Here is a 12,124-nt window from a genome sequence, read left to right as displayed (position 1 = left end):
ATCTGAACTCTGCACCTGCTCCAGGCCATGACAGTGTGGCTGCTGAGTACTTCCTCTGAGTTCGATAGAAGAGAAAGGGGGGGGGGGCTGCACCCCTACAGGTGCTTCTGAACCTACTCTGTGCACAGTGAAGCAAGGGCACTCAGTGGGAGACGTAGATGAAGATAAACGTGAGGCAAGATTCCTGCCCCCAAGCTCTGAGTCTAGTTGGGGAGACAGAACCAACAATTTGCACAAAACATCTCATGAACCAGGGTAAAGAGTATAAAATAGAATGCAGTCCCTCAATAGATGAATGGATAAGAAGGTGTGGCGTATGCATACGGATGGAATGTTACTCGGCTGTAACAAGAATGAGGTCTTGCCATTTACAACAACGTGCAACACGGATGGAGCTAGAGGGGATTATGCTAAGCAAAAGAGGTCAGTAAGAGAAAGAAAAATACCATATGATTTCACTTTTATGTGGAATCTAAAAAACGAAACAAATCGGGGGCACCTGGGTGGCTCAGTCGGTTAAGCATCTGAGTTGGCTCAGGTCATGATCTCACAGTTCGTGAGTTCGAGCCCCGCATCCGGCTCTGTGCTGACAGCTAAGAGCCTGGAGCTTGCTTCAGATTCTGTGTCTCCCTCTCTCTCTGCCCCTCCCCTGCTCACGCTCTGTCTCTCTGTCTCTCTCTCTCTCTCTCTCTCAAAAATAAATAAACATTAAAAGAAAGAAAAAACACGAAACAAAAAACCAAACAAACTCTAAAATACAGAGAACAAACTGGTTGTTGCCAGAGGGGAAGTGGGTGGGGGGATGGGTGAAAAAGGTGAAGAGAATTAAGAAGTATGAACTTTGAGTTCTAAAATAAACAGGTAGCGGGGGGTAAAAAGTCCAGCACAAGGAATATAGTCAATAATTTGTGATAACGTATGGTGACAGGTGGCGACTACATTTGTCACGGTGAGCATCAAGCAATGTACAGAACTGTTGCATCAACATGTTGTGCACCTGAAACTAATACAACATTTTATGTTGGTTATACTTTGGTCTTAAAAAATCGGAATAAAATAGAGTTCGAATGTTCTGTGGTGCAATCTACCAGGACTCTAGGCATTCGGGGTGGGAAATAGGATAGTGGAAGGAGCAAAAAATTTGGAGTGAAAAACAGACTGTAGGGTAAAAGAACTGAGCCTCAGTCAACAAATTGAGGCCTGGAGGGCAGATAGATGGATGTGGCCCCGGGATCATTTGGCTTCCCTTCAAACTCATATTCTTTAATAAGGACGGCTGGTGATGATCAGTTCCATTAAGAAAAATCAAATCCCAGGGCTCCTGGGTGGCTCAGTCGGTTAAGCATCCGACTCTTGATTTCATGATCATCAGGTCATTATCTCATGGTTCGTGAGTTCGAGCACCACGTTAGGCTCTGCACCGGCAGTTCAGAGTCTACTTGGGATTCTCTTTCTCTCCGTCTCTCTCTGCCCCTCCCCGCTTGTTCGCTCTCTCTCAAAATAAACTTTTTAAAAAAAATTTAAAAAAAAGAAAAATCAAATCTCTCTTTATGATCAAAGAAAGGGATTTATTTTATGTGCTAACTATCGCAGAATATTTTACTTATTTGGAATTATCTTTCGTTCGACAGTTTTTCCAGCACCCGTAACTGGAAAGCATTAGTCATTCACACTCACAAAGGCAGAGATAACTTACTTGGAGATAGCTGCAAATCTTGTTCAAGATATGTTTCCTAAGAAAATATTTTTCTTAAATCACTGGGAGAGTAGCAAGACCACTCATGGTATGTGAAAAGTGGCTTTTAATATTTAATCTAAATACCTTGTTGTTCTAATTCCTTAACAGCAATGTACTCACACTTCTCTTGTATAATGAGTATATTTTTTACGTGTCCTTTCTGTTGTTTACTTATTGGCCTCAATACCCATAAAACGGCACATTGCTACAATCTGTTCTCTCTTCAGTTTTCATTTCCCACTACATGCGTCCATGGGAACATGAAGGGATTAAAAATTATATTTAAGGGGCGCCTGGGTGGCGCAGTCGGTTAAGCGTCCGACTTCAGTCAGGTCACGATCTCGCGGTCCGGGAGTTCGAGCCCCACGTCAGGCTCTGGGCTGATGGCTCAGAGCCTGGAACCTGTTTCCGATTCTGTGTCTCCCTCTCTCTCTGCCCCTCCCCCGTTCATGCTCTGTCTCTCTCTGTCCCAAAAATAAATAAACGTTGGAAAAAAAAATTTAAAAAAAAATTATATTTAAGAAGATCTCTTATTCTCTGTGCTTTGTCTTACACTGGTTTCAGAATTCGGCTGCCAGCTTCAGGTCTTCTTGGGATTGGGACCAGACTCCAATTACACCAAGAAACGTGCATGTATGTATCACAGAAAAATCTCAACTAAGCTAAATCCACAGACCTAGGAGTCTGTGTTTTTTTTATTTTTATCCAAGGACACTTACTTCTTGAGTGAGAATAGAAACAATTTACATTTCCTCACTTGTGTTGAGAGTGTTGGTGGAAATCTGATGTAAATGGCACTGAATCTCTGATGAATTCCTGGGGTGTTTCAGTGGCTCCATGGATTGCGGCCTGGGGCAGCTGACCCTCCTCTCGTGGTCCTTATTTTGTCACCATGCTCATGTCATGGAAACTCCAAAGCTCAGTTTCCTCACCTGCATGGAGATAGTATCTATAGCGTCTACCTCATAGGGTCACTTGAAGCTTGGATGAGGTAATGAATGTAAAAACATTTTTGTACATTGGACAATGTTGGCTTTTTCTAGGCTGTTATCTCGTGAGAGGGGGAGAATGCTAGATTGCTCAAGAAATACTCCAGGAGAATCCGGACCCACAGTACTTCTTGGCTTGTCTAACACTCCTCTTGAACCCATGGTTCAGAATACATAAGTGACTGGAATACTATTGGAAAGAGCAATGTCCTGGAAGGGTGTGAGTCGAGGTCACATCCCCAGTACTGCACTGCAGGGAGTTGTATGAATGTGGGCAAATCGCTTACCCTCTTTAGTTTCTTCATCTGTAAGATGAGATGTTTGGACAAAAAAGACTTCGTATATTCTACAAATATGGAAAACCATGGTTTCAGGCTTCTAAGATACTCAAGATTTGCTGAAATGTACATAGTGCAAGCTCATGGACACGTTTTCTTCACTGAGGTGTCCTCTGGTGTCATATACTAGGCCTGACATAATAGTAGGTGCTCAATAAATACATGTTGAATTTAAGAATGACAGTTCAATTGTAGTAGTAACTGATTTGTAGGGATTGTTTTATAGTTATTTTAATGCAATTCTATGTCTTTCAACAAAGATAAATGGTTAAATATGTAACTTCATGTAGTTAATAAGAAATACTTTCCTGGGGCGCCTGGCTGGCTCAGTCAGTTAAGCATCTGACGTTGGCTGAGGTCATGATCTCACGGCTAGTGAGATCCCCGTGTCAGGCTCTGGGCTGACAGCTCCGAACCTAGAGCCTGCTTCCGATTCTCTGTCTCCCTCTCTCTCTGCCCCTCCCCTGCTCATGCTCTGTCTCTGTCTCTCTCAAAAAATAAATAAACATTAAAAAAAAAAAAAAGAAATACTTTTCTTTTTTTTTTTTTTTAATTTTTTTTTTCAACGTTTATTTATTTTTGGGACAGAGAGAGACAGAGCATGAACGGGGGAGGGGCAGAGAGAGAGGGAGACACAGAATCGGAAACAGGCTCCAGGCTCTGAGCCATCAGCCCAGAGCCCGACGCGGGGCTCGAACTCACGGACCGCGAGATCGTGACCTGGCTGAAGTCGGACGCTTAACCGACTGCGCCACCCAGGCGCCCCAAGAAATACTTTTCTAAGACATTAAAATGAATCCACAAATCCCAAAAATGATTCCAATTTTGGCTTGGAAAAAAAGTCATCATGTCTTGAAAGGGATATAATATTTAAACTCAGGAGTTTCTGGAACCATTGCCTTGTCTATGTGCTTTCTTCTACCACTAAATGCTGAAATCTAAAATGGCTGACTTAACGTTTATTCCTCCCCACCCCCACCTTCATTCCCTCATCCTGGCCTCTTTCGGCCTTCCAGGATATTCTGCAATGGGTGCCAAGTTCTTTCTGGGCTCTGCATCTTTGGGCTTAGGATATCTTTGACCCAGAATCACATCCCTCCTTTCCTCTGTCACCTGGCTAACTCCTACTGCCCTTGTCAAGCTCGGCTTGAAGCTTTTCCAGAAAATGGTTCCTGACCCCTCCAACTGGATTAGGTGAACATTTCTCTAATGCAGTGTGTCTGTATCATGTCATTTATCACACTAGATTGTCATTAGGCTGTTAAAGTGAATGGGATAAGTCACAGACACAGGAGCTGTGCTGCTGGGGCTCTAAGCCCAGTAGCAGGGTGAGATGGGGGTTGTCCAGATAATTAAATGATTGACGGATTCCTATATGGAAGAACAAGGCTTGTCACACAGTGTCATATAATGCTTGCTGATTCTAGTGTTAAGTATTATCTGTTTGGTTAGCTCAAGCCCATAAACTTCAGAGTAGGAACCATATTTTATTTACTGTGGTATCCTAGCACTAGTAATGCTCTGTCAATATTTGTTGAATAAATGGATTTTTCTTTTCTGTTTCATTAAAGCCGTATTGGGGGACCCTCTTGCTTGATCACAGATGTTAGACCTAGTAATGAAGCCACAAGGATCAAAGAGAAAAGGTGATGTGTGGGTGGGGGGGTACTTGTCAGGTGGACTGAAGGTTTAATGCAATCATATTCAGAATAGGGAAAAGTTTTACTAACACTTTTATAAAAGCTGTAACTGGTGGTAAATTACAGGAAAATGAGATGGCGACGGAAGTGATCACTGATGTTGAGTGTAGACATGAAAAAATAAAGCGGTTTAACCCCACATCTTTGTTTTTTTTTTTTAATTATTATTATTTTTTTAAATGTTTTATTTATTTTTGAGACAGAGAGAGACAAAGCATGAGCAGGGGAGGGTCAGAGAGAGAGGGAGACATAGAATCCGGAGCAGGCTCCAGGCTCTGAGCTGTCAGCCCAGAGCCTGTCGCGGGGCTCGAACTCACGAACCGCGAGATCATGACCTGAGCCGAAGTCAGACGCTTAACCGACTGAGCCACCCAGGCGCCCCCCCCCACCCCCCCCCCGTCCCCCTCACATCTTCATTCAACCTATAAGGACTGAGCCATTTTCTTTTCAATGTCTACCCTTTCAGATGTTCTCTTTTATCCAGTCTGTCTCATCCCCCCAGTGCTGTGTCCTGTCCACACTCTTTCATGTAGCTCATACTGTCATTCAGGACCCGGGCCCACAACTAATTAATTTTCTGGCCTGTGTCACTCTGCGGGACCCTCCTGGACCCCGCCCCCCCGCCCCCCTCCCCCCTCTCCTCTCCCCCCCTCCCTAGTTTTTCTGGAGTACAGAAGTGACCGAAATCTATACCTTGGTCTATATTAACCTAATTTTTCCTGTGACTCACAACTTATTTTCCTCCTCTCCCCACCCTTGAGGGGTAAGAGCTTCCAGGCTATTTGGAGCCCAGCAAGGAAACAAAGTCTTGTGCTCATGCTAGGGGAAACGCTTGTAGGAGGCAGACCATTTTAGAGCTAGCCCTCAGCCAAGTTAATCCCCACGAAAGCATCCCCCTTCTCCTCCCTCTACTTCCTTTAATCCTTTAAACACTCTCACTTTTCCCATCCCCAAATTCTCCTCCAGGAAATAAGACAGTCTTCAACATTTGAATACTTTACTCTTTAATGAGATATTCATTTTTACACATTATACTTTAATAGAAAGTTTACTAAAAAAAAAAAAAAAAAAAAAGTATCTAAGAGAAGTTGCCCGCAAGTGAACATTAAATGCTCCTCACAGATGCTTAAAACATATTTCTTTATTGGATGCATTCACCAAGCACCTTTTGAGCTCTTGCTGTAAAAGCTGAGTGCTGTGCTCGTCTCTTGGGACAAAACCGTGAATCAGACAGACACAGACTCTGTACTCACAGAGTTTCCACTCTAGCTGTAGGAGAGAAACAAAACACAGGAGAGCAACATTTATTAAAGTGGTTCGAACACGAAGGAAAACAAAGGACTGAGAGAAAAGAAGCGGAGTCCACTGTAGATGGAAGGCTCTGAGAAGGTCTCCACAAGGAGGTGGCAGTTAGGTTTAGCGTGGGAAGTATCCATCCACAAAGAGATCGGGACTGAAGGTGGAAAGCTGGTTCCGAGAAGAGAAGGGAGATCGGCTCTGATGAGGGAATACAAGTTTTTCAACTTGACAAAGAAGCGGCGAAAGGCCACCCGCAAACAAGACAAAAATCTAAGGACAAAAAACTAAGCTGCATGTGACCTATTAGTAAATAAACCAGATTCCACAAGAAGTGTGAGTGTTGAAAATCTTTTTTTTTTTTTTTTTTTTTCAGTTAATTGATTTTTCAGCAAAAGTACCAATACAAAGATGAGAACATGGCTGATCTCGCCCAAGTCAGGCATTGATGGATCCTTAACGTTCCGGGTCATTTCAACCCTAGAAGGTGGTTAGTTTCCCACACACAGTCCTAACCAGCCTGGATGATGGAACTAGAGAGCTGGCAGGGGCAACTACAGGCACCTCCTGAGAAAAAGAACACACGTCACTGACGTGCTGTCCAGGTGAGTACATTCTTGTCTGCTGCTCACCTCCCTCTTTCTTGAAAAACACCGGGAGCCACACTGTAAAGCATTCAAAATCTCCGCGTTTAGTTACAACTATGTCTGTTGACGAGGTAGACGTCCAATTCAATTAGATAAATAAACAAACACAGGGGTGGTTGGGGCTATTTAATCGTTCATATGACTGACAAGTGGGATAGGTTAGGAATGGCTGGACTTAAGAATTCAGATAAACTTCTTTTACTTTCTCTGTCTTTCCCTCCACTCCGCTCTTTTCTCTGTTTTGATGCCACATTCAGGCTACAGCTTCCAGCCTCCGACAGCTTCAGATTGATGTGGTCTTTTCAATTAGCGGCTCCAATGGAGAAAGAGGGCTTCTACCTTAGCTTCAGGCTCGGTTGCCCATCCTGAACCCATCACTGGTCTCTGAGATGTGGGAGCACTGCTGGGCCCCCTGGGTTACAGACCTACCCATCCCCCGCCCCCACCAGGAGCCACAAGACAAAGAGGTAGAGGTGGGGAAGGTGAAAGGCTCTTCCAGGCAAGACTAAAGTTGAGGGAGGGACAGCTTCTCAGAAGTCAAATGAGGGCATTGTTATAAGTGGAAATGCAAGCTGAGCCATCAAAAAATAATAGCCATGCCTTGGCTTCTCTTCTTCCATACACATGATTTTTAAAATGTCCCCACTAATAGCATGTAATTGTTATGCACACGCATGAACATGTACTCGCCCACACTCCAGAGGGAGAGAACTTGACTTTAGCTCTAGCTCCTGGTCCCTGACCTTTAAGTGATTTCTATTCTTTCTCATAGCTCATGGTGAAACTGCAAATTTGATGATTCCCCACACAGTCGCTGTAAAGCGGCAGAAGGAAAAACAGGCTAACTTCTACCGGAAAACAAAGGCAAGGGGAAAATAATAAGCAGGGAGATTGTCCTACACGATGCATTCAATTCTGCTAATTAGAAGTAGCAAGGATTACCTGCCAGGAAAGGAATGGAGTTCTTGAAACAACGTAGCTATCGCCACATTAACTCTCCCAGAAAGATTCTCATGATTTTCATCCATGACCACAACTGTGATGGCAACTCAGGACGGTTTCCCTTCTCAGGACTGAACCGCTTTGGCCACCGACTTGCTGGTGTCCCTCAGCAGTGTGGAGCTCATCTACACTCTGAACCCTGGCCTGGAGCTGTCTGTCTTTTAAGGAAACACCTTAGGGTTGATTCACTTTCCAGGCTTCAGTTTAACGGGCCAGCTTGACCTCTGCCTAGGGGCGATTGGAAACAATTAACTGGGATTGAAGACGACTGACAGGTTGGCCTCTCGATACAAGGCCGTATCCTAGCGGTGAGCTCTTTTAATGGGGGTGACCTGTTTTAGAGCTGTCATTCAGCTGTAATTATTAATAGCACCCCTCACCACATTCCAAACTGTCCCATTTTGGATGATAAATTATACAGTCACCCTACTTAAAATGAGGTTAAGCCTTTTCTTCCTCAGGCAGGGAGGGAACAGCAGGAAGAGTTTGATGCGGACCCTGTACAGTCTTTTTACCATGATCTGAGTTTTTTGCCCTCCTGCCTTTGCTGTTACTCTGGAAAGGGCAGAGAATTTCATGTTTCCAACCTGGCATGGCTCGATATATCTGACTCTTGACCATTTGGGTTTGCCGGCTAGAGTCAGAAAGAACGTCTTTACCCAGGCTCTAATTTCTTCCTCCCTGCTTCCACTGAGGCCAGTTTCAACACTAGCATATCTGGTTCTTCAGAATATTTATAAACACTGCAAACAGTCCAAACCTTCTAAAATGCTGTCATTTGTCAATCAAGACCTCTACAAGCACACCCTTGAAATGCCGAGGGCTGGAGACCTTTGCATTCAGCGTTTTGGCTACCGTATCACAAGGATTTCCAATTCCCCAGCCTGGTACCGAGGGTCCTTTCACGTGTCACCCTTCCTCACTTTAGCCAGGTGCACATTTAATGATCTGCACTGCAACACTCCACACTCAATGGTATAGACCTCTCTTGGCTGCAAGAGATAGAACTTCACTCAAAATAGCTTAAGCCCAAAAGGGAATGTTTTGGCTCATCTAACAAAAAGAAAATCTAGGGTTATCTTGGCTTCAGGCATGATCAAACAGTATCACAAGGATTTGCTTGTGCATGCGTTCTGTCTCTCTCCGTCTCTGTCTCTGTCTCTCTCGCACACCACCCCTCCCTCTTTCTCAACTCTGCATCCTCTAGTAGCTTATCCTCTATACAGCAATGGAGCAGATTAGCTGGTAGGTGTTGATTACGTACCCATCACTGGAGTGCAGGAGGAGATGGGCTCTGCCCTTCTCTAAACCATAAGGATTAAGGTGAAAAGGGGATTATTTCCCCAAAGGTGCTGTTACCAAAAAAAAAAAAAAGAAGGCTGGGGGGGGGGGGTGGGTAGGGAATGGATGCTTATGAGGGTAAGAAAACAACAGATGTCCACCTTATACTTGAAAGCTTAAAACGTGTAGGCAGATGTCTCCTGGTTCAATTCCCCCTTTGAAAGGTGAGGCTGAGAATAGTTAACTATTCTATCTTAAAGTGAAGGGTGGGGGGAAGGCAAGGGTAAAATATTTGCTTAATTAAAAAATTAAATCCACACACTTAAAAGTTTAGACTTTTCTGAAGTTGCTGCATGCCTTTGGAACCCGTTGTGGAGTCGGAAAACTTGACATCCAGCCTGTAGCAGTGGGGAGCCCTGGTTTCCCTCCCCTCACTCCCTATTACCTCCCCAGAGGGCTAGAAGGGCGGGGGAGGATGCATGACGAGGGAGAAAGGAATGTCATTTCTGCCTGGTCTCAGACTTTGCTGATCTTAGCTGGGAATGTGCAATTTATTAATTTCCATCTCAACATCTTCAGCAATGATATGTAACAGGAATTAGTTAATTCAGCAAGTATTTGTTGAATGCCTGATCTCTTATCCTTTCTCCCTCCTGTCTTCACCCTCTGCCTCTCTCCTAGTCCTTTCCCATCAGCATTTAAACATCCCCAAGGAGCTCTCATCTTAAAAACTAAACAAATACAAAGCCCACAAACAGAAACGGCCTTCCCCTTAGACCCTTCTCCCTTCTCAGCTACCACTTCTTTATAACCAGATTTCACACACTGAGAGTCCCTAGGTACTATTTGCATTTCCTGGCCTCTCTTGTTCCCTCCTCTGGCCACTGCTGTCCCACTCCTGATCTTGCTGGAACAAAAGAGTTTATGGAAAGAGCACCACTCTCTAAGAACAAAACCTCGGTGTTATGGCTTTGTCATAGCACTAGAATATTAGATGGTAATTGTCTGTGTGATGTCAACTGGAGTATGAACTTCCCGAGAGTTAAGACAGAGTTTGCAGTTAGTCAATATCTTACGGCTGAATGTTAACATACGTCTATTGTAGGTATGGTGACTAGCATGTAGGGAGCATTACACAGATCTCTTTTGAAGCAACTAATTAACCTGGGTTGGCAACAAAAGAGAAGGGCAGGTTTGATATGGGATGGAGAGGAGCGAAATTTTAGGGATCTTGAGCTAACTTAGAAATGTAGGAGGAGAATGAGGAGAGTGTGCTATATTAGAAGGAAGGCAGAAAATAGCTTCACCGAGGGCGTAGCAGGCAACGTTAAATGCCACAGGGAAGTTTCATCTTTTCAAGTTGCACACTACGAGGGGTCGCTGGATTTGCCAAATGATGATCAATTATCTGTTTTTCCCCTTGGTGGTAGTGGAGGGGGCAATTTCAGGGGGATGTTACCAGATTGCAAACCTTTAGGAAGCTGTAATTTGTAGGGTCTGGCAAATGGCGAGGATTGCAGTGAATGCAGCAGGAACCTTGGGGAGGTAGGTGATCCTATCTGCACACTTGTCACAATTTCTACACCTGAAATGGATTCAGCCCATCTTATCCCTGTGGTCAAGTGTTCCGAGAGAAAGAGAACGACAGCAGAAAAGAAAAGCGAAGGCACTTTTCTTAAAAGTACACGGAGACCCCGGTGCAGTTGTAATTCGTGTGCATTTGAAATGTGAAAGGCCAAGTGGATACACAGGGTGATTATGACCTTCTGATTACCTTTCAAACACACTTCAGAGCATGCTAGAACTCTTCCTTTCCTAGCTCGGTTCATCCCATGCGTCTCACTCCCCTGAAGAGAGAACACAACTTTTCATCATTTAGTCTCCAAGTGGCCCTTCCTTGATTTTTCCCACGAGATCCCGGATATACAGTTCCAGAACTAGACAGGACTTTGTGGAGGATGTTGTAGACTCTGGATAGGCTGCAAGTGGAGTTCTCCGTCCCGAAGCCCCCTCCACAGACGGCCATAGTGGGTACTGCGTCTGTTTGTAGGACCCAGGATACTGACTCCTAAAGGTGAACGAGTAGAAATTCCAGCAGCACACGGGGTATTTACTTGTCTTGGGGCTAATTCACATAATTTGTTTTCAATCGCTTAACTTAATTACTTTTCTTGAAAAGATGCCCGGGACAACGCCAACGTCGGAGGGAGCAAAGTCACCGGGTCAGGATCTGGAAACAATCAGCTCTCACGGTCCGAGGGATGAAGCGCCAAGATTTTAAGGAACCTGCATTCCTGGTGAGCAGTCAAATTCTTTTAATCCGCTCCCAGCAGGATTCCAGCGGTTTAAAAGACACAAGGAAAAGGAAAAAGAAAATCTGTTGCAAACACAAGTCAACCCGCAGCGAACCCACCCGAAACTTCCTCCTCTCCGAAGAAAAGGCCGCTCCCGCCGCAGAGCGCTCCCGCGTGTACCGCGACGGCTAGGCGGCGGACCACCACTTAGGGGACCGCAGCCTTGGCGGCGAGCGCGGACCGGGGAGCGCGGACTGGCGCCCCGCGGGGTCGGACGGGGCGGGGCGCGGGGCGCAGGGCGGGGCGGGGCTCAGGGAGCGACGGCCCCGCCGCTCCCTGTCCCGGAGCGCCGCGGGAAGGAGCAAGCGCCGGTGCTCGCGTACCGGGTCCCCATCCGGCCGGGGCAGCCTCCCGGGCGCCCGCCGCCGTGGTGGCAGGAAGTCCCCGGGAACTACAAATCGAGGCATGCTGGGAACATTCCCCTGCTCCTCCCAGGAAATGTCCTTTGTCCAGCCCTACAGGAAGCCCCAGTGAGGAGTCAGCCGGGCGGGCGGCCAGTCTGCCAGCCAAGCCCGCGGCCGCCGCCGCCGCAGCACAAGGGCAGACGCGCCGCGCGCGGGGCTCCGGCCGGGGCGCGCGCTGCCCTCGCTCCTCGCCGCGCAGGTAGGAGCGTGGCCGCGGCTGGGCTCACGGCCGCCTGGGGATGGGGCTGACCAGGACCCGAGCCGGTCGCCGCGGGGATGGGCTGTGCGCCGGTGAGCGGGTGGCGGAGCGGCTGGGCGAAGTTGTGCCGCGCGCACCGGACCGCTGTCCGCTCCCCCGGGGCGCAGAGGCCCCGC

At 46.3% G+C, this 12,124-nt stretch overlaps 1 protein-coding gene across 1 annotated transcript in view; it reads left to right on the top strand.

The window, feature by feature from the left end:
- Positions 1 to 11,618: 11,618 nt before the first annotated feature.
- Positions 11,619 to 12,124, top strand: part of ZNF697 (zinc finger protein 697) — a 30,150-nt gene continuing 29,644 nt past the window's right edge. Inside the window, exon 1 of the mRNA XM_045478836.1 lies at positions 11,619 to 11,948. The gene's annotated coding sequence lies outside the window, so the exon portion shown is untranslated. The remainder of the gene's footprint in view (positions 11,949 to 12,124) is intronic.

Source organism: Leopardus geoffroyi, chromosome C1 (assembly GCF_018350155.1).
Source record: "Leopardus geoffroyi isolate Oge1 chromosome C1, O.geoffroyi_Oge1_pat1.0, whole genome shotgun sequence".
In the NCBI taxonomy this organism is placed as follows: Eukaryota; Metazoa; Chordata; class Mammalia; order Carnivora; family Felidae; genus Leopardus; species Leopardus geoffroyi.
The sequence above is the reverse complement of the archived record's forward strand: the minus strand, read 5'-3'. Positions and strand labels throughout refer to the sequence as shown.